Here is a 27,282-nt window from a genome sequence, read left to right on the forward strand (position 1 = left end):
ATCTACATTAAGTATATTAATGGTAAAATAGTGAAAGCTTTACCATTGAAACTGGAAATGAAATCAGAATGGCTGCGATCATTTTTATTAAACATTATACTGTGGTCCAAGAGAAAAAAATTTAAGTGATTGTTTTTAGGAAAAAAATCACCTTTGTTCACAGATGATATGCGTACGCACCTAAAATATTCAAAATAATCTATTAAGGATTAAAAAGTGAATTTAGCAAAGTTCCTTTAAATTATACTTAAAAGTCAATTGTGTTTCTAGATATTAACACTAAACAACTGGAAAAGGAAAATTTAAAACAATACCATTTTTATTAGTAAAACATATGCTACCTAAGAATATTTATCATCAAAAAGATAAATACCAGATACCTAGAAACAGAAGTATTCAAAACTGTGCAAGACCTATGTACTGAAGACTATGAAACACTGCCAGGAGAAATTAAGAATGACATAAATGGAGGGCTATATCATAACTTGGAAGACCAAGTAATGGGGGGGTCTCCCCAATTGATCTATTTAAGTTCGAATAAATTCTAATTAAAATCCCAGCTGGCTTTTCTATGAAAACTAACAAACTGATCATAAATTTTACACAGAACTGTAAAAGACAGAACTGTCAAAACAAACATGAAAAAGAATAAAGTTGAAGAATTTACATTATCAATTATCAAGACTTATTATAAATATAGCATAATTGAAACAGTGGTGTTGGCACAAGATGAACAAACATACTGATGAAATAGAATAGCGGGTCTGGGAAACAGGCCATCCTTATAAGACCAAATAATTTATGAAAAAGGTGCCACTGAAATGCAATGGGGAAAGGATAATATTTTTAATAATTTGTATTTTATAATGAAACTTTATCCCATCTCAAAACATGCACATAACTCAATTCTATATGATTTATAGATTTAAATGTAAAAGGAAAAACAATAAAGTTTCTAGAAAGTATTATAGACTAGATTTTTAACATTGGGGTAAGCAGAATAATCTCTTAATACAAAAGGATACAAAAATCACTTATAAAAGAAATGATTAATAAATTTAACTTCTTTTAAATTAAAATTAAGAACTGGTGTTTATCAAAGGACACCAGTGAGTTATGTAATACATATATCCAAAAAGAACTACAAGAATACTGGAGTGGGTTGCCATTTCCTTCTCCAAAATATATAGAGAATCCCTACAGATCAATGAAAAAGAATTACACAACCCAAATTTAAAAAGAAAAAGTTAAAGACTTGAATGGGCACATGATGAAAGAGGATACTCAACTGGCCAGTAAATATAATTAAAGGTACTAAATATCATTACCCATCAACAAGAAAAGAAAGTGAAGTTGCTCAGTCATGTCCGATTCTTTGTGACCCCATGGACTGAAGCCCACTAGGCTCCTCCGTCCATGAGATTTTCCAGACAAGAATACTGGAGTGGGTTGCCATTTCTTTCTCCAGGGGATCTTCTTGACCCAGAGATCAAACCTGAGTCTCCTGCAATGCAGGATGGTCTCTTTACCATCTGAGCCACCAGGAAAGAGCATGAGTATGAGCCATCAAGAAAATATAAATGAAAACCACAGTTATTTCACTTCTAAACCCCTCATAATGGCTAAATTTTAATTTTGTTGATGACGATGTGGAGCAACTAGAACTTTAATACTCTGCTGGTAGAAGTACAAACTGGTAGATATTAATAGAATTTAGCAATCTATTTCACAATATTTACTAAAAGTGTACAACTTTATATACTGTGACCCCGCAGTTCCACTCCTTGTTATATAGCTCGTAAAAATCCCTACATATGTCCCCCCAAAAAACACATACAGGAACATCCATAGCAGTGCTCCTCATAACAGACCCAAACTTAAAACAACACAAGTATTCATCAGTAGTACAATGGATAAACAAAAAGCAGATATCCATATAACAGAATACTATACAGCCTTGAAAAACGACTTTCTGCTACGTAAAACCACATTAATAAACCTCACGGGCATAATTCTGTGTGAAAGGAGCCAAACAGAAAAGAGTAGCTGCTGTATGATTCCTGGTATGTAAATTCCCAAAACATCAGAAATAATCTGCAATGTTAGAAATCAGAATGACGGCTACTTTGGAACGAGGGAAGGGACATAAAGAAGGCTTCTGTGGGGTTAGTAATGTTCTACACCTTGGTCTGGGGTGGCATTTACACAAGTATATGACTTTATAGAAATTCATCAAGCTTCTTTCATCTGTAAAGGTGTTATACTTACGGCATCAGCATGGTAGCAGCTGGTGGCTCAGGCGGTAAAGAATCTGCCTGCAATGCAGGAGACCTGGGTTCAATCCGTGAGTCAGGAAGATCCCCAGAGAAGCGAATGGCTATCTATTCTAGTATTCTTGCCTAGGAAATCCCATGGACAGAGGGGCCTGGTGGGTTACAGTCCATGGGTTACAAAGAGTCAGACGTGACTGAGCGACTAACACTTTCACTTTTCAAAATTTGTTCCAAAAAAGAGTGTGATATGAACAAAAATTACCTCATTACTCTAAATTAAGTATCTAGTGTCCAAAACAATTTATTTTTCCTTTTTATGTATACAAGGAATCTATCTCTTGTCCATTCACCTTCATGCAAACTCAGAAAACTTAAGGGAGTCAAGATTCTTCTTTATTCACTTAATGCCTTATTATATTGATTGTTTTGTGGATATGCACGTAATTACACAGCCACAAGCAGCCAATGATAAAAATGGACTTTAACTCTCACCTAGTAGAAAGCATAGAGAAGGAAACGGCAACCCACTCCATTGTTCTTGCCTGGAGAATCCCAGGGACAGAGGAGCCTGCTGGGCTGCCGTCTATGGAGTCGCACAGTTGGACACAACTGAAGCAACTCAGCAGCAGCAGCAGCAGTAGAAAGCAAGAAATTACTTAAAATCTTTGATGACCTGAAAATAAACTGCCATCCAAGTGACAATGAAAAAGAGAAGTTTCTTTACTTGCACATCTTTATATGAAACTTTCTTAAGGAATCAACCTGCAACATCTGTTCCTCTTGGTAACACACAGGCCAAAATTCATCCACTTAAGCAATACAAAAATCTGAAAAGAGAAGAGTGCTCTGTATGGTACTGAGTATCAGTTGGCATTTTGACTGACCACTAAGAGAAGTAGAGGGAAATCATTTCTTAAAACAATTTTAAAGAACTGTATCATTAAGTAGCAAAGCATACTGGCATAATCCAAAGGAAATCAATTTTGACAACTGCTTCACAAATATTCAGATTTTCCAAATAATATTAATGGAATTCTAAATCCTCTGGGAAAGCGCCTTGACTCCACAAAGAAAGTTATCACAAATGGGCACTTTGCTCAAGTCTAAATGTGTAGGGGAGGAGAATCCTGCCATGCAAAGAAATTCTCAGGAAGCTGTGAAGATATTAGCTATTTGACTCAACTGATTCCAAGCTGAAACATAATAGTACATTATAAATCTGTTTTGATTTTACTTAATCTAATGAAAAAATGTTCATCTTTTTGATAAGTGCTCATTAGCCATTTTTTTCTGACATAAACAGACAAGAAAGATGTTCTTGTGCTGCATTTAAAACGCAACTCAGCTAATTACAGTGCCATGACTCAAAGAACAAAATCAATGCACTGAAGTTTCTCACTTGAATTGTTTTTATAGTTGAATTAAAAATCTGACCAAAAAAAATTTTAAAGGGCCCCAGCAGTGTTTTTCACTAAGGTTGAATACTGTTTAAGTAAACAAAGGCTACATTTTAGCCCATTATATAAATTTTTTCTGTCAATTACTAAGAACAGTTGCTAAATTTATCAATCAATGCGTATGTGTTGGGGGTGGGGGTGCTCTCTTTTTTGGGAAGTGCTGATAAATTTGCATAAGCAATTCATTTGATTTCATCTGATCCTCTGTGAAACCCAAAAACCAACAAGTAGATAATACCTGATCAGGGTTGGAGCCTGTCAAGGACCAGGAAATAGCATGAAGGAAAGTGATCATATAAGAATCAAGCCAATTTACAGCCCAGATTTATGCCCAGGACTTTTAGAAATATCAGGTGTTTTGGGCTTTTTGAACCACCAAATATTACTCTGCTAAAACATTATTTTGAATGAGTCTAACAGAATTAATGCCCGTTTCTAAAATGTTTGATTTTTGCTCCAGGAAATATTTTAACTACAGTAATCTGGGTATCTTTGGGTATCTGATATCTGGTTATGACTCAAATGGCAAGCCACTCCAGTACTCTTGCCTAGAAAATCCCATGGATGGAGGAGCCTGGTAGGCTGCAGTCCATGGGGTCGCTATGAGTCAGACGCAACTGAGCGACTTCACTTTCACTTTTCACTCTCATGCACTGGAGAAGGAAATGGCAACCCATTCCAGTGTTCTTGCCTGGAGAATCCCAGGGACGGGGGAGCCTGGTGAGCTGCCATCTATGGGGCTGCACAGAGTCGGACACGACTGAAGCGACTTAGCAGCAGCAACAGCATACTTACCTGAAACTAAAAACTTTAGAAATTATTTTAACTCTATGACACATGAATTATGCATATTGTACGCAAATTTCAAGGCAAAATATCACAAAGAGGAGTAAGTAAAGTGAATTACTTAAATAATTTGCTACTTCTTCTTACCCTGTCTATGAAGTCAGTAGTTAAATGAATATATGAAACTTTTTAAAGGTTCATTTGAATGAGAAAACAGGGTAACGAGAGAATAGCACTAAACTCATTCAGTGGATGGTTGTCAGAGTCACCTTCATGATTTTGCTAGCATCCCATAGTCTTTAAACGTTTTGAGTACTAAGCAAAAACACATCTTATGTTCAGAAGGAAGTCAAGTGGCTTTCATTAACAAAGCTGTGAACACCGTATAACCACCTTGAAGCAAAAATGCATAGCTTGGAGGTCAAGAATTCAGGGTGGAAAAACCAAGATCAAGTTCCAACTCCACCACTTGCTCTTCAAGGGAAACTGGACAAGATTCCTCACTTCTCTAAGATTCATAAATGATTAATGTTTGGGGAAAGAATACCTACATTGCTGTTTGATACTACATTTAATAAGATGATAGAAAGCACCTAGCACAGGGCCTAACACATCATCAGGATTCAAAAATTCAGCTGACACTGACAAACGTGTGGAACTTGAGTCTCAGGGGCCTTTCCAGGGGTGAGGAGTCACCTTTCTTCCTTTTCATCGTGTGTCATCTTCAATATTCCAGCACTGTCTGCAACAAAATGCAGACCATTTCCTTATATCACACTACCTGGTTTATTTCAGGCATCAAACCTACAACCTTGAATTTGTTATTATCATCTCAGTGTAACCAGCTCTCTTCATTAGACCTTATTTCTTTTCTTTTTTTTTTTTTTAGACCTTATTTCAAAGTGTCAGCGTGTAAGAGAAATGCAGTACATGGTGCCTTTGGTCATTATGGGTCACCGGAAAACCACACTTTTTCTGTAATTCTATTCTATATTTCCATTAGTACTATTTGGCACAAAGGAAAAGTTTACCAGCTTATTAAGTAATGGAATGGGCCATATTCACATTACTCTGACTTCATCTAAAGCAAATGAAACCATCAATGTTTACATACTTATCAGGTCTGATCCAAGTACCTCATTCCTCTCCATTAATATAAAAGGTTAATGGTCAACCATTAATGAATGCTTACTAAATTCCAAGAACTATGTGAAACTCTTTTATGGACTATTTCACTTAATTCTTCAACAATCCTAGACAGTAACTACTGACATCCTTATAACCAGAAAGTGAGACTCAGACAGGTTAAGGAACGTATTAAAGGCCATGCAGCTAGTAAGAGTTTATTAGCAAATATTAAAACATCCAAGGGCATTCACATCAGTAAAAATTAATTTCAATGGGGTCAGAACTGGACACCAATTAAATGTTATTCTTTTACTTTGGGGTCATCTGGACACTGCTTAGCAAGTTCATTCTTTCATTTACTTCTGTACGTATTTACTGACTTTAGATTCATTTAGATAACTAAGATTAAACTTTGGGCAAGTATTCTACATCCCCTAGTATCAATTTCCTCATCTTTAAGATGAGAATATCAAATATTTTGAAAATTAAATAGCATAATATACGTGAAGCACTTGCAGCAGGAACTGGCACATAGTAAGTACCTAAGCAATGTTCGCTGCTGCTGCTGCTGCTAAGTCACTTCAGTCGTGTCCAACTCTGTGCGACCCCAGAGACGGCAGCCCACCAGGCTCCCCCGTCCCTGGGATTCTCCAGGCAAGAACACTGGAGTGGGTTGCCATTTCCTTCTCCAATGCATGAAAGTGAAAAGTGAAAGGGAAGTCGCTCAGTCGTGTCTGTCTCTTTGCGACCCCATGGACTGCAGCCCACCAGGCTCCTCCGTCCATGGGATTTTCCAGGCAAGCGTACTGGAGTGGGGTGCCATTGCCTTCTCCAAAGCAATGTTCGCTAGCTATCCTTCAATGAAAGCATATTTTAAGACATACTACGTAGAAAAGGAAATCATGACACCAATGAGTTGAATTGTGACTTTATTATCATCACCTCTAGAAACAAATTCTAGGTTTTCTCAGAGTTTTTTTTTTCTTATTAGAATATAGAAAAGGTTTCTAGTCACCAAGACTTTTAAAAAACTGCTACAATATGGGGGTTAACTCTCTGCTGTTATAAGTGGACAAATGGCATGATCCCCTCCTTCATGATTGTCATTGGGAGGGAGATGGGCTTGCTGTCTTATACATTTCTTTCCTACTATAAGACACTGAATTTGAATTAAATCTTCTGTAGAGTGAGCACAAAAGAATCATGCTAGCTTGACCTCAGAAGACAAGATGAGGAGAATTGAAGGCAGTTTTCTGAAGCACTGCAAAGATAAGGGATTCCTGGGCCTGAGAAGACTCATATAGTCAGAGGCCAAAACAAAAAGTGCTGGATTATTTTGCTTGGTTCCTGGAAACCAAATGCAAATCTCACCAACAATCAATATCTATCATATCTAGCATTATGAAAAGCTCCAGACACGGCACTGGAAATAGAATATGATGTTGTTAAGGATGACAGTGACCATGAGCCTGTGCTTTTAATCTCAGGATCTGGGCTGTGTCCTCTGAGGCCTGAACTCACTCACATTTGCTCAAAGATACCACTCTGGGGTTGCTCTCCTAGACAAGGAAGCACATGCTTTGAAGAGCCACAGCATTTAATTCTGCAGACAGTTACTGTAAGATTGGTGATATTATTACCCCCAAAAATGGTTTCTTTGCAAAATATAGATCAGAAGAGTAAGAGTAAGGAGTAAGAGTGGAGCCTCTGGACCAAATATTTTTCAAGTTTGTACCCAAGCTCCTGGAAGAAAAGTACATCAAATCCAAATTTTAAAAATGTGAAAAATACCTGGCCTTGTCAGAATTTTAAAATAAATTGTCATTTTAAAAACTACTTTCCAGTTCCTTGCAGATGAATGTTAACTTGGTTACCAATCAAAAGCTTTTTTATGCATTTAGTCCCAAACTGTCCTGCTGCCTACAAAATCTGCAATAAAGCAGTTAGAAACCGTAGAGTAAACAAAATGTGTTCAGTAGGCTGGCAGGCTCAGGAAGCAGATCAGAAATATTCACACACTGTCAGGGTGTTTTCTGGCTTTTTCTCTGTTTTATTCATTTATACTCATGTGTGGACAAGGGGGTTGAAAACATTTTGCTACGAATGAAACCCTGAGATTTATATGTAATTTCTAAGCTTATCCTTGGGAAAGAAGCCACAATCTGTTTTCAGACAAGAGTAAAACACTTGCAATTCCCTTTGAAAAACAACGTCCAATCTTCCCTTAAATTGAGATGCCAGAGCAACTAGATTGCAATTTAAATCAGAGGACAAAATTAGCCCAGGTACACTAGGGTGGAAGGAGAGGCAGAACAGACACTGGTAAATAGCCTATGAATTCAAAATGTAGAGCCTTCTTCCTGCCCCAAGCCAGGTTTGACTTCCAACAAATTAGAGAAATAAATTGGCAGTTCACCTACAATTCCCTGGTAAACAAACATATTTCACCAGCTATTTCATGACCATCTTTTGAGCTGAGCCTTTTTATTTTATTTTATTTTTTTTTTAATTTTATTTTATTTTTAAACTTTACATAATTGTATTAGTTTTGCCAAACATCAAAGTGAATCCACCACAGGTATACATGTGTTCCCCATCCTGAACCCTCCTCCCTCCTCCCTCCCCATACCATCCCTCTGACTGGGCTGTAACGGTAACTCTTGGAGTTCACAATAACCCTTGGCAGGGCTCTAATGAAAAACAAAAATCTCCACCTAATTCCAACAATTTGCCATAGTAACGGAAGCCTTCATATTATTGATACTACCCTGGCCTGAGGAAGAGTTAGAACCTCAGTGAGGGGCAGAGGCTGACAACAGAAGCTAAAATATTGCAACTCTTGAGATTCCACTTTCAAGTTGGGTTCAAAAAGCACAAATTTGGACCAATATCAACCTCAAGAAAGGACTTGGCCAAACAGCTTCATGTGTAGCAGAAAGGACCTGATCATCCTGGTTGGCCAGGGGCTTGGCCAGCTAAGACTTCTTTCTGCTATTGGTAATGGATCCATTCAATGGTTCTTCTTATAAACTGGATTAAGAGTTTCACCTCCACATTCCCATAAAAGTCAGTACACCTGGGGATTAATCATGATCACAGATTCACCTACTCTTTTCTTTGGCTTCTATAACCAGCTGAGATCTCTACTGGCAGAAAATTAAGGATTTAGTAGGGAGGGATGGAACACATTCTGATGGGAGGAATTTCTACTCCACAGAGGTACCTTTATCTCTGCAAATATCTCCCACTGGCAGGTTGGCTGGAACCAGACCTATCTCTCCAAGGCAAAGGCATTTCAGGACTCAGCCCAAGGTGGCACCTATTTAGTCCAAAAGTTTGCCAACAGTAGAGCTCACAATCTGCTGAGCAGGGCTTGTGTGGTTCCCCTCACCCCCAACTCCTTCCCCAGTTAAAGGCACTGATCCCAGGTGAGGGGACATAGCCAGAGATAAGAAAGAAAGTCTTCTAGAAAATAATTTTTGCAAAGGTTCAGGTAGTGATAAGGAATGGGGGGATAAGAGATGATTTGCATGAATCTAACACTGCAGCATTAAATTCTGTCCAAGAGGGCTTTTGTCAAAAAAAAAAAAGCCTGCCAAATGCTGGGAAATGATAATCAATTGAAAGCAAAGTGGTCCTTCCTTACAGAAGAGTTTCAAATTCAACATCTTTTTGATGAAAGAGATGGGTTGGGAGGTAGGAAAGTGAGTTTCTAAAAGACACAGCAGATCACAAATGTGCTGATCCAACACTGTCAATGACATCTCATCCCAGATGGCAAGTGAAGGAGACACTGGGATTTAAGGCACCTAGATACTTGCTAACAGAAGACATTGGGGGGGGGGGGGGACTAAACAAGAATCCTTAAAATGCATTGTTTAAAAGGCATATAGATCTAAAAGTAATCTAAGGAACAAGTTCAAAAATAATAAGGATCTAAACCTCAGAATAATGAGAACTCCAAATGCAGAGAATGGGGATGCTTACTAAATTCGAATCTGTTCAGAGACTTTATTCCAGGGCATGAGGCTGAGCTGCTGTAATGTACACAAGTGGGGTGTAAAGTCAATGGGATTACATTTTCCTAATTATTTTCTGCTTGAGCTTTACAGCACACACACAAAATGAGATCAGCCGGGACTTGCCTCTCTAACAAATCACTCAGATTTAAACATTGCTCACATAAACAAAGGGGGTGGGGTGGGGGGGAGAGAGGCACAAGGCTGGGAAAAGACAGAGAAGGGCTTCTTCAATCACAGTTGCAAGGAACAAAAACCTGGAGGGGGAAAAGAGTTGTTGGACCGCCACCAAATCTCCCCCACTGGAGACGAGAGCCCATCTGCTGAGCTCGGCAACTTCGCTTTAACTACCATTCAGCTCGCGTCTCTGCAGAGATCTGTCTGCAGAACTGGCAGATGGACCCCTGCTTCCCTGAGTCGCTGTGTTATTTGTTTAATAAATTTAATTAATATCCATACTGCATTGGATTTCTCCCAGAAAGGAGGCTGAAGTGCTCTCTTTCCTGATAGCTACATGATGAGTGATTTCCCAGAAAAGAGCAGATAACGGTGCCCCGGGGCCACTGAAAAATTAAAAGTACCATGTGCTTACATTTCTTTGCATGTATTCCTATGTTTTGCAATGCACTAATAGCTTTGGTGGATATTTTAACTTTATCAAAGTATGCAGTTCTTAAAGAAGGCAGATTACCTCTTCTTTCAGATCAGTTATATTTGTTGGAATGTTTTTTACAGAATCCAATTCAACCACATCACTCAACCCCAAAATGGTGAGTCATGAATGTTAAGGAGGTTCTATTTGGCAAGAAGCTAGCTCCACAACCATTGTTAACAAATTGAAAATTTTCTTTGATCATATTGAACTTGTATGATTTCCTAAGCTGGAAAATATGGTCACTGCAGAATGGAGAATAGGAAGGGTCTTGAACCAAATCAAGGCAGTAATGTACTCTCTCTTCACTAAGTGCAGTGCCAAGCTCTTGTTGACAGAGCTCCTGCCATCAACAAGTATGAATTAAAACAGTGCTTCCCTTGCCTTGTTATTTAATGTCATCCTATCTTTCTTGGCAGCATATTTCATCTTAACCTAGATTTCCCAGAGCGTGTGCCCCTTGAGGATAAAATCGTCTAGGAAACATTATGTCAAAGAAGGTTAAACAGGCTTCCTTGCTGCAGGACTTCTCAGAGCCTTTCATGTGCTAACAGGCACTGTGAATATTCCCATAGAGGAGGATGGGGTTCAATATAAAAGGCAGCATTTCCCAAAACCCAGGCCTGTTTGGTTCATCACTATATCCCAGGGCTTAATGTAGGGCTTGGCAGATAGTAGGTACTCATTAGTACTTGTTGAATGAATGAATCAAAGGGATGAGTGAATGAATGAGCAAAGTAAATCCATAGTGGTTTTGCTTAGAGATAACGCTTGGGTACCTGAACCTGACACGGACAAGAGTTAAAGAACAAATGAACAAAATCACCTCAACACTCAGGAAGAACTGAACTTGAACCAAACATTGAACTTGGAGGGATTCCGTTTCAAGATGCTATTTTCTTATATTAAGTTTATTCTGCATTTAAACTCTTCTCTACTGTTCAATGTTGACTTGCCTGGTGGCTCAGATGGTAAAGCGTCTGTCTACAATGCGGGAGACCTGGGTTCGATCCCTGGGTTGGGAAGATCCCCTGGAGAAGGAAATGGCAATCCTTTCCAGGACTATTGCCTGGAAAATCCCATGGACAGAGGAGCCTGGTAGGCTACAGCCCATGGGGTCACAAAGAGTTGGACACGACTGAGCGACTTCACTTTTTCACTTTCTACTGTTCAATATTCTAAACAATCCCCTCTTCCTTTAGATCATGAAAACCTGATCTTGTTGAATTTTGTAAACTTCTCAGCTCCTTGGCAATATCCTAATTTATTTGTGCTTGATATGCTTAATCTCTTCCTAGGAACTGAGTAATGAATTCAGTTCAATCGTAGGCACTGAGCTGGTGATAAGAATAAAAAAATTACTCCTTTCAAGAGAATTATTTTAAGTGCAAAAGCTCGCAAAGGCAGATTTTGAGAGTTTATTAATAATTTCAATGTGAAACTTGTCAAATTGAAATTTAAGTTTTATTTAATAGGAAAAACAGTTATTTTAATGTGGGTTACCACTCATGCACTTTGTCGAAAACAATCCCCTATCGCTCATTTTCCTTCTGTAATTTTCCTGCAACACTCCATCATGTTGATACAACACTGAGTTCACTGTCTTCCTCCTACAATTCCAGACACTTAAGAACTCTTCTTGCTAATTAGATACTCGTGGAGAATACAAAGAACTAGCACTGGCTCTTAAATATCCAGAATAATTAGATGACAGAAATCTCTCCTCTAACTCAGCTGGCTACTAATCTCTAAACTTACAGAAAAAAAACTCTGCTGTTACCTAGTGATTTCAAGCTGATGATCGCAGTTTTATGTTGAGAAATCTTAGAAGGCTTTGCTAACATTAAAACCTTTAAGAGGAAAAGGAGAAATGAACCTTAAATAAGCAGAGCATTTTTTAAATTTCCTGCATCAAAATGTTTCTTTAATTGGAAGAACAGATAATCTACAAGTAGAATTAGGTGGCGCTAGTGGTAAACAATCTGTCTGCCAATTCAGGAGATGTAAGAGATGTGGGTTCAATCCCTGGGTCAGGAAGATCCCCTGCAGCAGGAAATGGCACCCTACTCCAGTATTCTTGCCTGGAAAATTCCATGGCCCTAGGAGCCTGACAGGCTATAATCCATGGGGCTGCAAAGAGTTGGACACAACTGAACACACACACACACACACACACACACACAGAATTCAGAAAATATTATGGGCTAGATTTTAGGAAATAAGGGGAAAAAAGAAGGGGCAGGAAACTTGATATTAATTGCATGCCTACTTACATGCCAGCCAGAGGGTTCATACCTTTAATAATAATCATCAACGAGGGCTAACAGTTACGTGACAGATATTATGATAAATCTTTATATGGATATCTATTCCTGCCACCAGGTACTGTTTTATGATTTCAACTTGAGGAAACTGGGGCTCAAAGATCCTAAGCAACATGCCACAGGTCATATGACTAGTAAGTAAAGCCAAGGAGCTCAGTGTTGAACTCTGACAATCTGATTACAGGGCTCATGCTCCCAACCACTATCCGTTCCCACTTCTTGCATGTTTGCCTTCTCTCAGAGACTATATACAACAATATCAGATCCTCTTGGCCCCTCCAGAGTGGAAAAAGACATGATGAAAATATTTCACCTTAATACTCCAAATATAGTAATGGCAGAACTGTGTCGTAACTGATGTTGATAAAGACAAGCCCCGAACGAAAATCTGTAAACTTCATCAAAAGCCAAGGTCCCTCTGCACTGCCTTAGCCCTCTTTTCCTTGACCACATTGTCTAGCCTATATTTCAATGTGATTTTCTCTTGCAGGTGTCATTTTCAATAGTCTACCTAATGTTATACACTGTAATTGTTTATGTTCCCTCCTCAACCTTCTCGTCACTTTGGGAGCAGCAATTACTACAGACAGCTCTATTCAACAATAAACACAGACAAAAGACAAATAAGTACCTCTCTACAGTTGTTTGCCTTCTCCCTCAAAGACCTCACTTTCCTTCAAGGCAACATGAAATTTTTTGCTTTGTGTGTACGTGTTATTTTTTTTATGTTTATTGGAGTAGAGTTACAATGGTGTGTTAGTTTCAGGCACACAGGCAAAGTGAGTCAGTTATACATACACACACATCCACTCTTTTAGATTCTTTGCCCATATAGGCCGTTCAGTCAGTCAATTCAGTCACTCAGTCATGTCTGACTCTTTGCAACCCCATGAACTGCAGCACGCCAGGCCTCCCTGTCCCTCACCAACTCCCGGAGTTCACCTAAACCCACGTCCATTGAGTTAGTGATGCCATCCAACCATCTCATCCTCTGTCATCCCTTCTCCTGCCCTCAATCTTTCCCAGCATCAGGGTCTTTTCAAATGAGTCAGCTCTTCACATCAGGTGGCCAAAATATTGGAGTTTCAGCTTCAACATCAGTCCTTCCAAAGAACACCCAGGACTGATCTCCTTTAGAATGGACTGGTTGGATCTCCTTGCAGTCCAAGGGACTCTCAAGAGTCTTCTCCAACACCACAGTTCAAAAGCATCAATTCTTCGGCGCTCAGCCTTCTTCACAGTCCAACTCTCACATCCATACATGACCACAGGAAAAACCATAGCCTTGACTAGATGGACCTTTGTTGGCAAAGTAATGTCTCTGCTTTTTAATATGCTGTCTAGGTTGGTCGTAACTTTCCTTCCAAGGTGTAAGCGTCTTTTAATTTCACGGCTGCAGTCACCATCTGTAGTGATTTTGGAGCCCAGAAAAATAAAGTCTGACACTGTTTCCACTGTTTCCCCATCTATTTCCCATGAAGAGATGGGACCAGATGCCATGATCTTAGTTTTCTGAATGTTGAGCTTTAAGCCAACTTTTTCACCCTCCTCTTTCACTTTCATCAAGAGGCTCTTTAGTTCTTCTTCACTTTCTGCCATAAGGGTGGTGTCATCTGCATATTTGAGGTTATTGATATTCCTCCCAGCAATCTTGATTCCAGCTTGTGCTTCCTCCAGCCCAGCGTTTCTCACGATAGGCCATTACAAAGTATTGAATAGAGTTCCCTGTGCGACACTTTAGGTCATTATTAGTTACCTATTTTATATATAGCAGTGTATACATATCAATTCCAGAAAAATTTCACAAATATTTTTGCTATCTACTACTTATAAGGGCTTCCCAGGTGGCATTAGTGGTAAAGAATCTCCCTGCTAATACAGGAGATGCAAGAGATGCAGTCTTGATCCCAGGATCGGGAAGATCCCCTGGAGTAGGAAATTGCACCCCACTCCAGTATCCTTGCCTGAAAAATTCCATGAACAAGAGGAGCCTGATGGGCTGCAGTCTATGGGGTTGCAAAGAGTTGGACACAACTGACTGACCACACACACATACGTCACTTATAAATATTAATAAGCATGCCTTGAGCACCTTCTGAGTGCCCCCCTCCCCACTACTAGGTGCTGGATAGGATACACTCTGTTATCCCTACTTCACATAAATACTGTATTATTTATTTGTACTATAACAAATGACCCCCAAACTTCAAAGCTTAAAACAATAAACATTTACTCTCTCACTGTTTCTGTGGGTAAGGAATTTGGACACAGCTTAGTTGGATGTCTCTGGCTTAAGTTCTCTCATGAAACTGCAGCCCAACTGTCAGGTAGGATGCAACCTCATCTGAAGGCTCAAGCCAAGTGGGGAAGGATCTACCTTGAAGCTCATTCACATGGTTGTCAGCAATATCTATTTCCTCAAGAGCAGTTAGACTGAAGGCATCAATTCCTTGCTGGCTGTTAGCCAAAGGCCACCCTCAGTTCCTTGCTACATGATTCCTCTTCACAGGGCAGCTCCCACTGTAGCATCTGACTGCCCTCAGAGAGAGCGAGAGAGGGAGATCAAGATAGAAACCATGCTATTTATGTCACTTAATCTCCAAAGTGGGCTTTCCTCAAGGCTCAGATGGTAAAGAATGAGCCTGCAATGTGGGAGACCTGGGTTTGATCCCTGAGTTGGGAAGATCCCCTGGAAAAGGGAATGGCTACCCACTCCAGTGTTCTGGCCTGGAGAATTCCATGGACTGCATAGTCTATGGGTTCACAAAGAGTCGGACATCACACCAGCTTTGCCATATTCTGCTAAGTCACTTCAGTCGTGTCCGACTCTGTGCGACCCCATAGACGGCAGCCCACCAGGCTCCCCTGTCCCTGGGATACTCCAGGCAAGAATACTGGATTGGGTTGCCATTTCCTTCTCCAATGCATGAAAGTGAAAAGTGAAAGTGAAGTCGCTCAGTCGTGACCGACTCCTAGTGACCCCATGGACTGCAGCCTACCAGGCTCCTCTGCCCATGGGATTTTCCAGGCAAGAGTACTAGAGTGGGATGCCATTGCCTTCTCCTTGCCATATTCTATGTGCTATAAATGAGTGCAGGGCCAGCCTACATTCAAGGACAAGGGATTACATAAGGCTTTAAAAACCAGGAATCAGGGACCATTGGGGGAAATCTTAAAGGCTGCCTACCTACTTCCACTGTTGAATTTTTGTTCCCCCTAAGGGCACACACATGAAATCTATAAAATAAATAAAATCCATATGAAATGAAATCTATAAAATAATTCGTATTTCCCAACATTTCTGTTTTAAAGCTAAATGAACACATTTAGGAAAAGTCATTCAACAAGTATTTATGGAATGGCTAATGTGCCTAATACAACCAGATATGAAAGATGCTGGGAAAGACTGAAGGCAGAAGGAGAAGGGGACAGAGAATGAGGTGGCTGGATAGCATCACTGACTCAATGGACATGAGTTTGAGCAAGCTCCAGGAGTTGGTGATGGACAGGGAAGCCTGGTATGCTACAGTCCATGGGGTCACAGAGTCAGACATGACTGAGTGATTCAACTGAACTGAATATGATCAGACACTGTTATATAACAAAAGAAATGACTAAAACTGTGTTGTAAAAACTCACCAAGACCACTCCCTCCCCGCTGCCACCACCCACCCCAGGCAGAAACATGGGAGAATAAAGATTAAGACAACCATTGTTCTTTTTCTAATTAAAACCACCTCAGCATTTACTGTTATAGACTATTTTAAGAATGTTTTCTGAAACTAGAGCAGTGACAAGCAAATCTACTTGCCCACAGATATAAAATACATTCTCTAACATCAGCTTTAATAACAAGAACAGTGCTATTTCCACCCTCATATGCCTTCCTCTTCTATCTTATAGCTCAACTGATCAGAATTTGGGAGAGGAAGAGGGGTATTATTTATTGATTCCATTCATAATTCAATATACATTAAGTAGGGGCCATCAACAGTAAATGGTACAAACCAGACACCTTATCCTTGATGCTAAGAAAACACTTGAGCGTCTCCAGAATTTTAAGTGTCTCAAGGAGAAGAAAATGAGAAAGGTGAACGAAACACATTCCTTTTTTTTTTTTTGGTAAAGAAAGGTGTATATGTTTATTTTTGGCGGTGCTGCACAGCATGTAGGTTCTTAGTTCCCCAACCAGGGATCAAACCTGTACCCCCTGCAGTGGAAGCATGGAGTCTTAACCACTGGGCCAGGAACACATCCTTAATTGAAAGAAAATTTACCGAAAAGAAACTGAGAAATAATCTATACAGGAAAATAATATGAAAAAGAATGGATCTATGTATATAACTGAGTCACTTTGCTGTACACCTTAAACTAACACCTTGTAAATCAACTATACTCCAATATAAAATAATAATGTTTTCAAAAGAAAGTGAGAAAATACGGAATTACCTGAATTTACCTTGAGTTGGCAAGACACCTCCCCTCGCCCCATCACCAATCAAAATAGGAACCCATGAGCTGGCTTAGGTTCAACTATAGAGAAATAACATTCCATTTTGCACACCTAAGTTTTTGAAAAAGACCTCTTAAACAAGGAAATAAATAAAATCTGCAATAAGTGCCAAGAAGAAAAGAGGGGGAATAATAGAGGGTAAGTGATGAAGAATTGCTTAGTTGAGAAAGAGCTCTCTAGAGAGGTGATCTTTTAGCTGAGCCATAATACAGGAGAAGATTCCAAGCATGCAAAAAGTAGGACAAGGAGTTCTCCAGGTAGAGAGTGAAACCAAGCAGGGCCCTGTGGGTCTCCTGGGCATGGAAGCCTTTCTGTCCCTCGTTTCTTGTAGGCAAGACTCCAGCTTCCATGGCCTTCCCTGAGTTCCAAAGGACAGATTTGAACAGTTGCTAATCAAGGGAGAAGCAGCCAAGAAACCACTTGAGGCAAGATTAAAGGGACCAGAGAAGCGCATCAAGATCGGGAGACCAACCACCTGAGACCCTGCATACAACCTAATCTTGTCAGCAACCCCACTCTTGAACCGTTGCTATCAAATTCCTCATTAACTCCTCCCGGGTTGGAAAGCATAGTTGTTCAGAGCAGGAGCCTGCTGTGTCCCCCTTTTCCTGGCAAAGCAATAAAGCTATTCTTTTTGACTCACCCCAAACTCTTATCTCCAAGATTTGATTCAGCACCACTGCACAGAGGCCAAGGTTTCAGCAGTGAGAGGACTGCGTGTTTCCTGATAAGAAAAGGAGCCTGGCATGCCACAGGAATCAAAAGAAGGCCAGCTCTGGATGAAGCAGAGAATGGAATAAAATGAGCCCACACCAGCTACTGTGAGGGAATGGACAGGGCAGAATGGGCAGATCTGTTTTGAGGCTGCTGGAGGAATTTGGGTAAGAGATGATGGTGGCTCAATCTGGAGTATTGTTAATGGAAACAGAAGTTAGAGGCCAGAAATACTTAGGACGTAAAAACAACCAGTGAGATTGGATAGGAGGGTGAGAAAGAGGTGGAGAGAGAAAATGAGAAAGTGAGAGACAGACCGAAGAAGAAAGATGACTTCTATGAGGACGATTTCCATGTGTCTGGGTTAACAATGGGGTGAGCAGTGTGCTCCAAAGGGACCTACCTCTTCGACTTTGAGAAAACATCTTCCCATTTGCCTCATGAAAAATTCTGAAAAACCCAGTTCTCACTTGTGTTTATCCTGTCAGCCACAGGTGAAATCTTCTATTCACTGGGAAGTCAGACAGGAAACAAACTCAAATGCCTCCAGAAAGAGGGCTGAGAAATTAAGAGTATACACAAAATCCAGAAAGTGTGTTTATTGACCACATATTCCAACCATTTTATCAGACAAGAAAAGCGTGACTCTGAGAAGTTAAGGAGCAGGACCAAGTTAACTATCAGGTAAGGGAAGAACCAAGACTAGAATCCAGTTCTTCTGATTGGTCCAAATACAAATGAAGCAATATGACAAATGCGCACAATGATTACTAGCCTTGTATTCATAATTTCCTATCTTCCACCCTCCAATCCTTGGAGGAAGAGGTATGGCATTTGAATGCAAATTGCAAGGGGATGGGAGCAGGTAAAATTTTGCATCGATTTTTTTAAGAGAGCCTGTTAAACATATGCATAAGCTATGGGACACTAAACTGTAGTGGTCTTGTTGCAGGAAGGGGGACCCCTTCCAGGGCCCGAAACTGGGCTCTTGTCTAACACTTGGAAATGAATTGTCCGAGGAGACACATGTGCTGACAAAGCAAGAGATTTTATTGGGAAAGGGCACCTGGGTGGAGAGCAGTAGAGTAAGGGAACCCAGGAGAACTGCTCTGCCTAGTGGCTCGAAGTCTCGGGTTTTATGGTGATGGGATTAGTTTCCGGGTGGTCTTTGGCCAATCATTCTAATTCAGAGTCTTTCCTGGTGGCACACGCATTGCTCAGCCAAGATGGATGCTAGCAAGAGGGATTCCGGGAAGCGGACGGACAGGTGGTGTCTCCTTTCGACCTTTCCCGAACTCTTCCGGTTGGTGGTGGCTTATTAGTTCCATATTCCTTATCAGGATCTCCTGTCATAAAACAACTCATGCAAATGGTTACTATGATGCCTCGCCAGGGTGGGCGGTTTCAATCTGTGTGCTTCCCCTAACAGTCTAAATGTTACTAAAGAAAATGAGGAAAGCGTGAAAGGGAGGGAGGGAAGGACAGAGGGAGAGGAGGAGGAAAGAGAAAGTAAAAAATTTTAACCTCAAATTATATTGTTGAAAATGAACACATTTTGACCCTATATGAGCGTTAATGTAATGCCTCCTTTGCTGTACTAGGTTATGCTATGTCACTTCAGTCGTTTCTGACTCTGTGCGACCCCATAGACGGCAGCCCACCAGGCTCCCCCGTCCCTGGGATTCTCCAGGCAAGAACACTGGAGTGGGTTGCCATTTCCTTCTCCAATGCATGAAAGTGAAAAGTGAAAGTGAAGTCGCTCAGTCGTGTCCGACTCTTAGCGACCCCATGGATTGCAGCCTAACAGGCTCCTCCATCCATGGGATTTTCCAAGCAAGAGTACTGGAGTGGGGTGCCATTGTACCAGGTTATAAATGATATGAAATTTGTGTGAAAACTTTTAATATTTCAATTTCCTAAGTCTAAGACTCTTTTTTACATTTTATAATCTTTTTTACATTTTTCTAGTCTTTCAATTCTAGTTCTTTCCCAATATGAAGAAAAGATTATCAGTTCAGAAATAGGCAACAAATGGAAAGAAAGATGATAAATGCAAGATATTACGATTTTAGCTCTAGTATTGCCTTCCCAAATGACATTTCAGTGCTACAGGCTTCTCATCTCACTCCCCAATTCACTGACGTTTACTTTTAACTCTCCTTTACAAACCCATTCTGATACAAATTCAGAGAAAAATCTATGTAAAATAATTCAAATTGTTACTCATCTCACAGGCACACGTTTGACTAAATTCAAGTTCTCAGGAAAAGACAACTTTGAAGTCTTTCATGCAGACTTACCATCTCCAAGCTTTAAAAAAAAAAACATGCTTATGTCAACAGATCCCATTTTACATGAGAAACAAATAGCTTTCATACACATTTACACCCACCAACAGAGAAAACAATCTAGCCAAAAGCTACCCACTTTTCCTAAAATTATGGATACCCTATGCAAGTTGAAAATGTCTGTTTGAAAGCTTTAAAAAGCCAGAATTAATTTTTTTCTTTTTTTAAAGATAGCCACCAAACGTCTTTTCTCTTAAAAGGAAAGAATTCTCTGGGTCTGGGCACACAGCAAATTTGAAGTTTGAAAAGATCAATTGCTTCTCTTTTATATTTCATGCTCTCACACTCAAAATGGCTGGCTCAATTTAGATAACACTTTCCTCCAAACACCCCTCATTGTAAAGCACAATGTGACTGTTCAGAAAGTTATGAGTCATGGAAAAGAGGAGGTTATAAAACCTTTCTCCTCTAAACTAAATAAAATCATTTACTGCCAACCACAGGAGATAAAAGTCAAATCAGTCTTTCTGCAAGTCAGTGAATCAGTTCTATAACCTCCCACAAGATTCTTCTCAAGTAATTTGCAAAAGAATTAGCACAGCCTTTGCCAAAGAAGTTGAAAAAACATCCCACTGTGTTTCTGTAATTCACTGATGAATTTATGAGCATTGATAATTTTCTTGTCGACAGAAAGACCCACTTCACTTTTTTCCAATTCAGTTTTGTATGTAAGTGATATCGTGCAGTTTAAATAATAAACCTTAATCAAGTAATGAAACAAGGCAACCCCTGTCATTTTATTATGTCATAAACAATTCAATCCCACCACATACCCAGACTATTTCAGGACCAATCCACAGCCAAGGGATTCATGGCTCTCCAATCATGTCTGACTGGGGAGAAAAGAGAAAGGGACAGGATCAAAGGGCCAAGCCTACTTGCCTTTCTCCAGTGTGTTTCAGTTTTATGCCAAAAAAAGCAAAAGGGTTTTAAAAATATTTTCATGATAGTAATCTACTTACAGGGACCCATAATAAAGAGCCCGTGATTCTTCTTAATATAAAGACATAAATACTACCGCTAGTTAGTGCTAGGTGAGTGCCTCTTCCACATACGCATTTATTATTTACTTGGCTGGTTTTCCACTCAAGGGCTAGCACCCCCACCTTAACCCTACCCCAACGCTTACCTGCAGCCCCATTTCACTCTACCCCAATCTCCCAGTCCGCTGCTGGGACCCAAGGTGGTGCGCACTGATCCAACTCCTAACATGGCTCTACAAAAGTAGTCCACCAGGTGGCCAATCACGGACCGCCCTCTAGTGACGCCTCCACAGTGGTTCCTCGGAAGAACACAACTCACAGTATGTGGCAGAGGCATGTAGCTCAGGGATTTGCCAACTGCCACAGCACTAATTCACCTGTGGGCTCTCCCATCAGTTCCACCTGTTACACACGTGGATAAAGGAACTCACCTGAAAGACGATGCCAGACGTTGACAAATCAAATTTCAGGAAATGGAGACCCAGTTGGCGTCCACATCAAGAGGCACCCGATTTTTTAGGAAAATCCTCAAATCACAGCAAAGCATTACAGAGGAATAAGCTGATGAAAAAGAAGGGGCTAAACTTTACCTTGTTTGGGCCCACTCCATCCTTCCAAGTGCTAAACAGGATTTTATTATCTATTTTTATTAATGTTTATTTCCACGTCCAACTCTGCAACACATGTTGTCTTCAAAACAAATCCTTAGGCAAATGGTAACCTTCCATAATATCACAAGACTATGCAGATGTCTTTGGCAACTCTGGCATCCTAGGATTTTGCACATATAGATTCCTTTTTTAAGTATTACATTCAATTTTGAAAAACTTATCTATTTGAGGTCCAGATCTGGATTCCTCCCTCTGAATAGAAGAAGTAGTAGAACTAGTAAATTTGTGTGTATGTGCATGCACACATATGTGTAGGAGAAGGTTGTTAGATGTTAGGAATGGACAAGAAAAATGCTGGGGAAGACTAGTGGGCCAATTAACACAGCCCCCTAGAGCTACTTTAAGAAATATCTTAGATCTAAATGGTACTTTATAAGCACATCTTTATAGTTTATAAGCCCACGTGTTTCTTTATTAAAAGCCTCATTGCACCTAAAACTACTCAGATGAGTGATAATTTAGTACAAATTGAAAACAGAATTCTGTACCCAAGTTCTGTGCTTCTTCAGGCAGTTTATACTGTGAGATTTTTATCCCCAATATTCAGATGTAGGAGAGAGCTGGGAGAAATCTTATAACCCTAAAGACTCTTAAAACCTCTAAGCCAAAGTAAACAGGCCAAATGTGCTAATCATCGGGCAAATGGAGACAGCTAAGACCTCCACTCAGAGCTTTAGGAAGATATTCTGAAGTTCACATTAGCGCAAATAGGATTTTCAGGATATGAATTTCACTAAAGCACAAATTGAATCATGTCGGTATAATCCACACATATTTCTGCCAGCTGGGATCCTGGATGTTGAGATGTGACCATCTCTCCATGGACCTGAAGCCACCAATCTGTCTCACCTGGGTTGCTACACGGCCATCAGATGGAGACACTGTGTGGTCACTACCCTAACAAACAGATTCAAAGCACCTAAGTCTAGGGAAACAGCTACAGCTCCCATTTCCAATCTCCGGAGCCATCCAGTCCCTCTGCAATGGAGTATCAATACAGAGGCTAAACGAATTGTTTACTTAATTGTGCTGTGCAAGCTGAATAATTGTGCGCTTTCCAGAAAGGCTTTGTAACCAATGAGATAGTGCTGGATCTGCCAAAACCTTTACCTTGAAGCCAACATCCTTTCTTTCTAATACAGTCTGTCTCCTATCACAAATAACGGCAACTGTGGTATTATTGCCAGAGGAGGCAAAACCATGGCAGAAACATCAAAAATCATGTCTTTCAAAATGGAAAAATCTCCATTAAGCTGCTGCTGAGAACTGCTATCTCCAAATATGCCAGTGTGAAACCTTTAGTCACAAACTGGGATTAGTGGATTACACACTGAAGCAGCCAACAAATGGCAACCTGAATCTACCTTTAGGGTGAGCAAAATTGGTCCATTAAATATAATAACCACATTTTGAGGGGATAAGAGAAATGTGATGAAAACAAGAGGGAGTGTTGGGAGCTGTTTTTAAAATACCAAATATTGTGCAAGAAGGCTAGAAAGATGGAAAATAGAATATTATGTACCAGTCAAAGTCTCTAGGACGATAAAAATCAATACCAGGTTAGAAAACAGTGAAATAAGGTATGTTGAGTGAAACAAAAAAAATCTAAGGACAGCAACAACCAAATTTTTAGCCAAAGAAAACCCTATATTACTTAATAAGTCAAGAGAATAAGACCAAGACAGATGTCTTTTTAATTCTTTCCCTGAAACTTGCTTCAAGCATTAAAAAGCACAACGGAAGTTCTCGAAACACTTGCTTCTGGTAGAGAAATTGCTTGCAACACATCACACTTGTTTTTTGGTTTTCATTAAGTTACTTTTCAACAGATAAGGTTCCAAAAACATGGTTCAAAATTGAGAAGTCTCCCTCCTACCCTAGTCTCCAGCCATCCATCCCTTTTCTCAGAGACAATCACTGTTTCTTGTTTCCTTCCAGACCAGAAATCTAAATATTTTTATATTTTATTTTATAATAATTTTCCTTTGATATGTTCTTACCTATTTGTTACCTTGTTTTTATTTCTTGCAAACAGTTTTTCATTAATAATAATCAAGGGCTTTTCTTCTTGGTAGGTCTATGTTCATACAGTTTGAGATTCTCCAGTTGGCTGTTTCTTCTCAGTTGTCATAATCCCCCATGATACAGTCTAATTGACATGTCTCACTAACAGGATTAGGACTTTAGAAAACCAGTATGCATCAGGATCTGACAAGAATGCAAAGATGCTATTTTTATGCAGGTACCCTTCAAAAAATACCCAGATTTAAAACAAATGGGAATACAACATGGAACAGCCACCAAACCAAAGTTCTGAGTGGGTTTGAGTCTCGACAGGACAGTCTTATATCTTGATTCAAGTGCCAGCTGGCTTGGATTTTGAAACATCGACCTCATCTGATTTTTCAGGTTTAGATTGGTCCAGAGCAATACAGTTCTGCTTTTACAGTTTGCCTTACACCAGTTTGCTTTTACAGAAGACCTACATTAGTATCTGTTTGGGCTAACCAAAATAAGTTCGAAGAGGATTTTCACTTTTATGAAAAAGACAAAAAGAGAAACTAGCGTTCAGTGTTTGTGCTGTAGGTAGCTGTTACCGAGGCAGCTCAAACCCTGAGCAGGGAGAGTGGCACCGCCAAGCAGGAAATAGGCTGGGTGTCTCAGCACCAAGCTGCAATAGCTTTGAACTGTGTCTGTGCTTTATCTCTGTGTTTTTCATGCATCCAATAGCAACATGTATCCTAAGTTAATTGCTTCTTCACTTTCACTTAAGCCGCTTAGGCTCACGAAAGGTTTCTTAGGAACACTCTCTTTCTGATAGCGTGGGAAACCTGTATTGGCCTGGGTGTTTGGGAGTGGGGAAGAGATGATGGGTGCTGGGAGGCAAGATAAGCAGGGTGCCCCCAACAGGCAGAGAGGCCTTCCAAAGAGTGCTTGCTAAGAGAATACTCGAGTGGAAGTTAACACGCACATTTCAAATACTTCGGGTCAATTTTTTTTTCCCTCCCCAAATTCATCTGAAGCTATGGATAGTTAGGGAGGGAAAAAAAAAAACCTAGGTTCTAGCTCTGGTCTAGTTTTGTGTACCCTTGGCTTAATCACCTTCGATTCACTCTCCTCATTTATAAAATGAGGACCTTGGCCGTGATGAGTTCTAAAGCCCTTTTTACTTTTAATCCTCTCAATCTAAGATTCAGTTTCTCTCCATATATTGACTTATATGCCAGTTATAAGGGCATAATTTTTTTTATTTCCCACAAATTTATTTACTGTGAAATAACACACTTGGTATAAATATTTTAAAATCCTCATCAAGGAAAAGAAGTGACCATAGTGGACAGCTGTCATTTTGAAGATGTCCATCATACATTCCCCCTCCTTGGCAGCACCTGGATTGCTTTAGGGGGAAGTATCTGTGTACACCTGAGGGGAGATAAGCCCAAGTGTTTGTCTCCCCACTATAAAAGCTTAAGAAGAAACTGGAAATTTCCTTCTGCCAGAGTCTCCTCTCATAAATCAGTACTTCCATAGGATGGATGTGTGACCATCAAATTTTCTCCTGCAGGACTCTGAATCTTTAGCAGAACAACACAAGAACAAGAGAAACAGCTGGAGTTCATTCACTCCAGAAGTGAGACCTTGGCAAGACTGTGGAGTAACTCCTGCTACAAGGCTTTCTATCCTTTCATTCTGAAGTTTTCCCTTAAATCCTACAAACAACCCAGTATCCTCCCAATAAATTCTCTTTTCTATTTAAGATAGTGGTTTGCTGCATACTGATCTACTTCAAAACTTAATGGCTTAAAATAATAATCATTTATTTGCTCACAGTTCTACAGATTGGCAGTTTGGGTAGGGCTCAGCTGGGATGGTGTGTCTCTGCTCCACGTGGTACCAACTGGGTTCATTTCAACATCTGCAGTCAGTGGAAAGATCTGCTGGGGGCTGACCCTGGATTGCCTCACTGACTCACTTATTTGGAAGCTGGCTGAAGCCATCAGCTGGAACACATCAGTTCTCCACGTGGCACCTCACCCTCCAGTAGGCCATACTGGAGGAATGCTCAGAGAGAAAAGCAGAGCTGCAACTTCCCTTACATCACATTCTATTGATCAGATAGTTTAAAACCAGCCCAGATTTAAGGGGTGGGGAAAGAGACTTCATCTGTTAATGGAAGGAGTAACAGAGAAACCTTCCCGGGTAAAGGGGATACAGGGAGACATGATTCATTGGGGACAATTACTATATGAATTTACCATGGTAGAGTTCATTTCTGTTGCTTGCAGCCTAAGAATGATAACTAATACATCAATCTGTGTAATGGGACATGGAACACATTAGATTTGGAAGCCTCAACATTGAAGACATTTTCCCTGTTTCTATCTCACATAGTAATGAGACTATTTGGAAATAATGTGGTATCATGGTAGTGGGACTGTAAGAAGAATGAATTTAAAGTGAAATTATCATGTTTCAAGTCTTGCCAGCTATTTAGTTACGTAATTTTAAACCTACATAATCTCTGTGACTTCATTTACAGATATGAATGAATGGATGGATGGATGGATGAAATGGAGTGATAGGATTTGCCTGAATTGCAAATATTGTGGTAGATATGAAGTAGAGTAACTGTGTGAAATACAGGAAATCTTCACTTTGTACTGTAGGACAGGACCATAAAATGATCACACAAGTTGATACTGTGTAAAACTGGCTTAATGGAAAACATTGTAATTGTTCCATGACCTCTAAACATTTTTGTCAAAACATTACAACCTCTTTCACTGTTGGTTATAAATGTATCAGGAAATAAAAAAAAAAAAGAACAAAACTTTTTGCTTAGTATGCTATCGTTTAAACTAGTAAAAACACTAAAAATAAAGTATCTTATTTGTTTGCAAAAAAAAAAAAAAAAACGATCAAGATTAGCTTGGGTTGTGTTTGCCTTCTTGTCTTCATATAACTGACAATGTGGAATAAGGATCTTTTCTATGCCTTGGCAAATTGTCACACTGCTTTTTAAGTTAGCATCTGCTTCCAACATTTTATCCCTTATATTTTCAGGGTCATGAAATGTCTCCAAGAGTTTCTTTTATGTGAATTTTTTTGCTGGTGTCACTGCCTCCAGGACATTTTTATCCTTTCATACAACCACTTTCCTTATTTATGTCAGTAAGTTTGCCTTCACTAAGTTCCTCTGGATGCATGTCTTTCGAAAGGCAGTAGTATCAACATTCCTACAATCAACTCTTTCTCCTACATTCCATTTATGTTCAACTCAAACTTCATTTTCAGCATTATTACTTTTGTTTCTTTTGTTGAACTTTCATTTTTGCTGGACTATTCTTTAACTATTCATATTTGTAAAATGTCACATGAGTTTATCCTGGGAAACAAAGAGGCAACACAAATAT

General features: G+C 39.7%; 1 protein-coding gene across 5 annotated transcripts in view; it reads right to left on the bottom strand.

Annotated features, from left to right (window-relative positions):
* LOC614914 (uncharacterized) overlaps positions 1-27,282 on the bottom strand; it is a 193,593-nt gene that overhangs the window by 111,461 nt on the left and 54,850 nt on the right. Inside the window, exons 1-2 of one of the 5 annotated variants that reach the window (XM_059875154.1) lie at positions 21,344-21,486; positions 20,988-21,047 (exon numbers count right to left, since the gene is read on the bottom strand). The exons of 2 other annotated variants lie outside the window; for them this stretch is intronic. The gene's annotated coding sequence lies outside the window, so the exon portion shown is untranslated. Of the gene's footprint in view, positions 1-20,987; positions 21,048-21,343; positions 23,240-27,282 lie in introns of those variants that run through there. 2 more of the 5 variants (XM_015474833.3, XM_005216349.5) reach the window with 2 other exon arrangements.

Source organism: Bos taurus, chromosome 15 (assembly GCF_002263795.3).
Source record: "Bos taurus isolate L1 Dominette 01449 registration number 42190680 breed Hereford chromosome 15, ARS-UCD2.0, whole genome shotgun sequence".
Lineage (NCBI taxonomy): Eukaryota > Metazoa > Chordata > Mammalia > Artiodactyla > Bovidae > Bos > Bos taurus.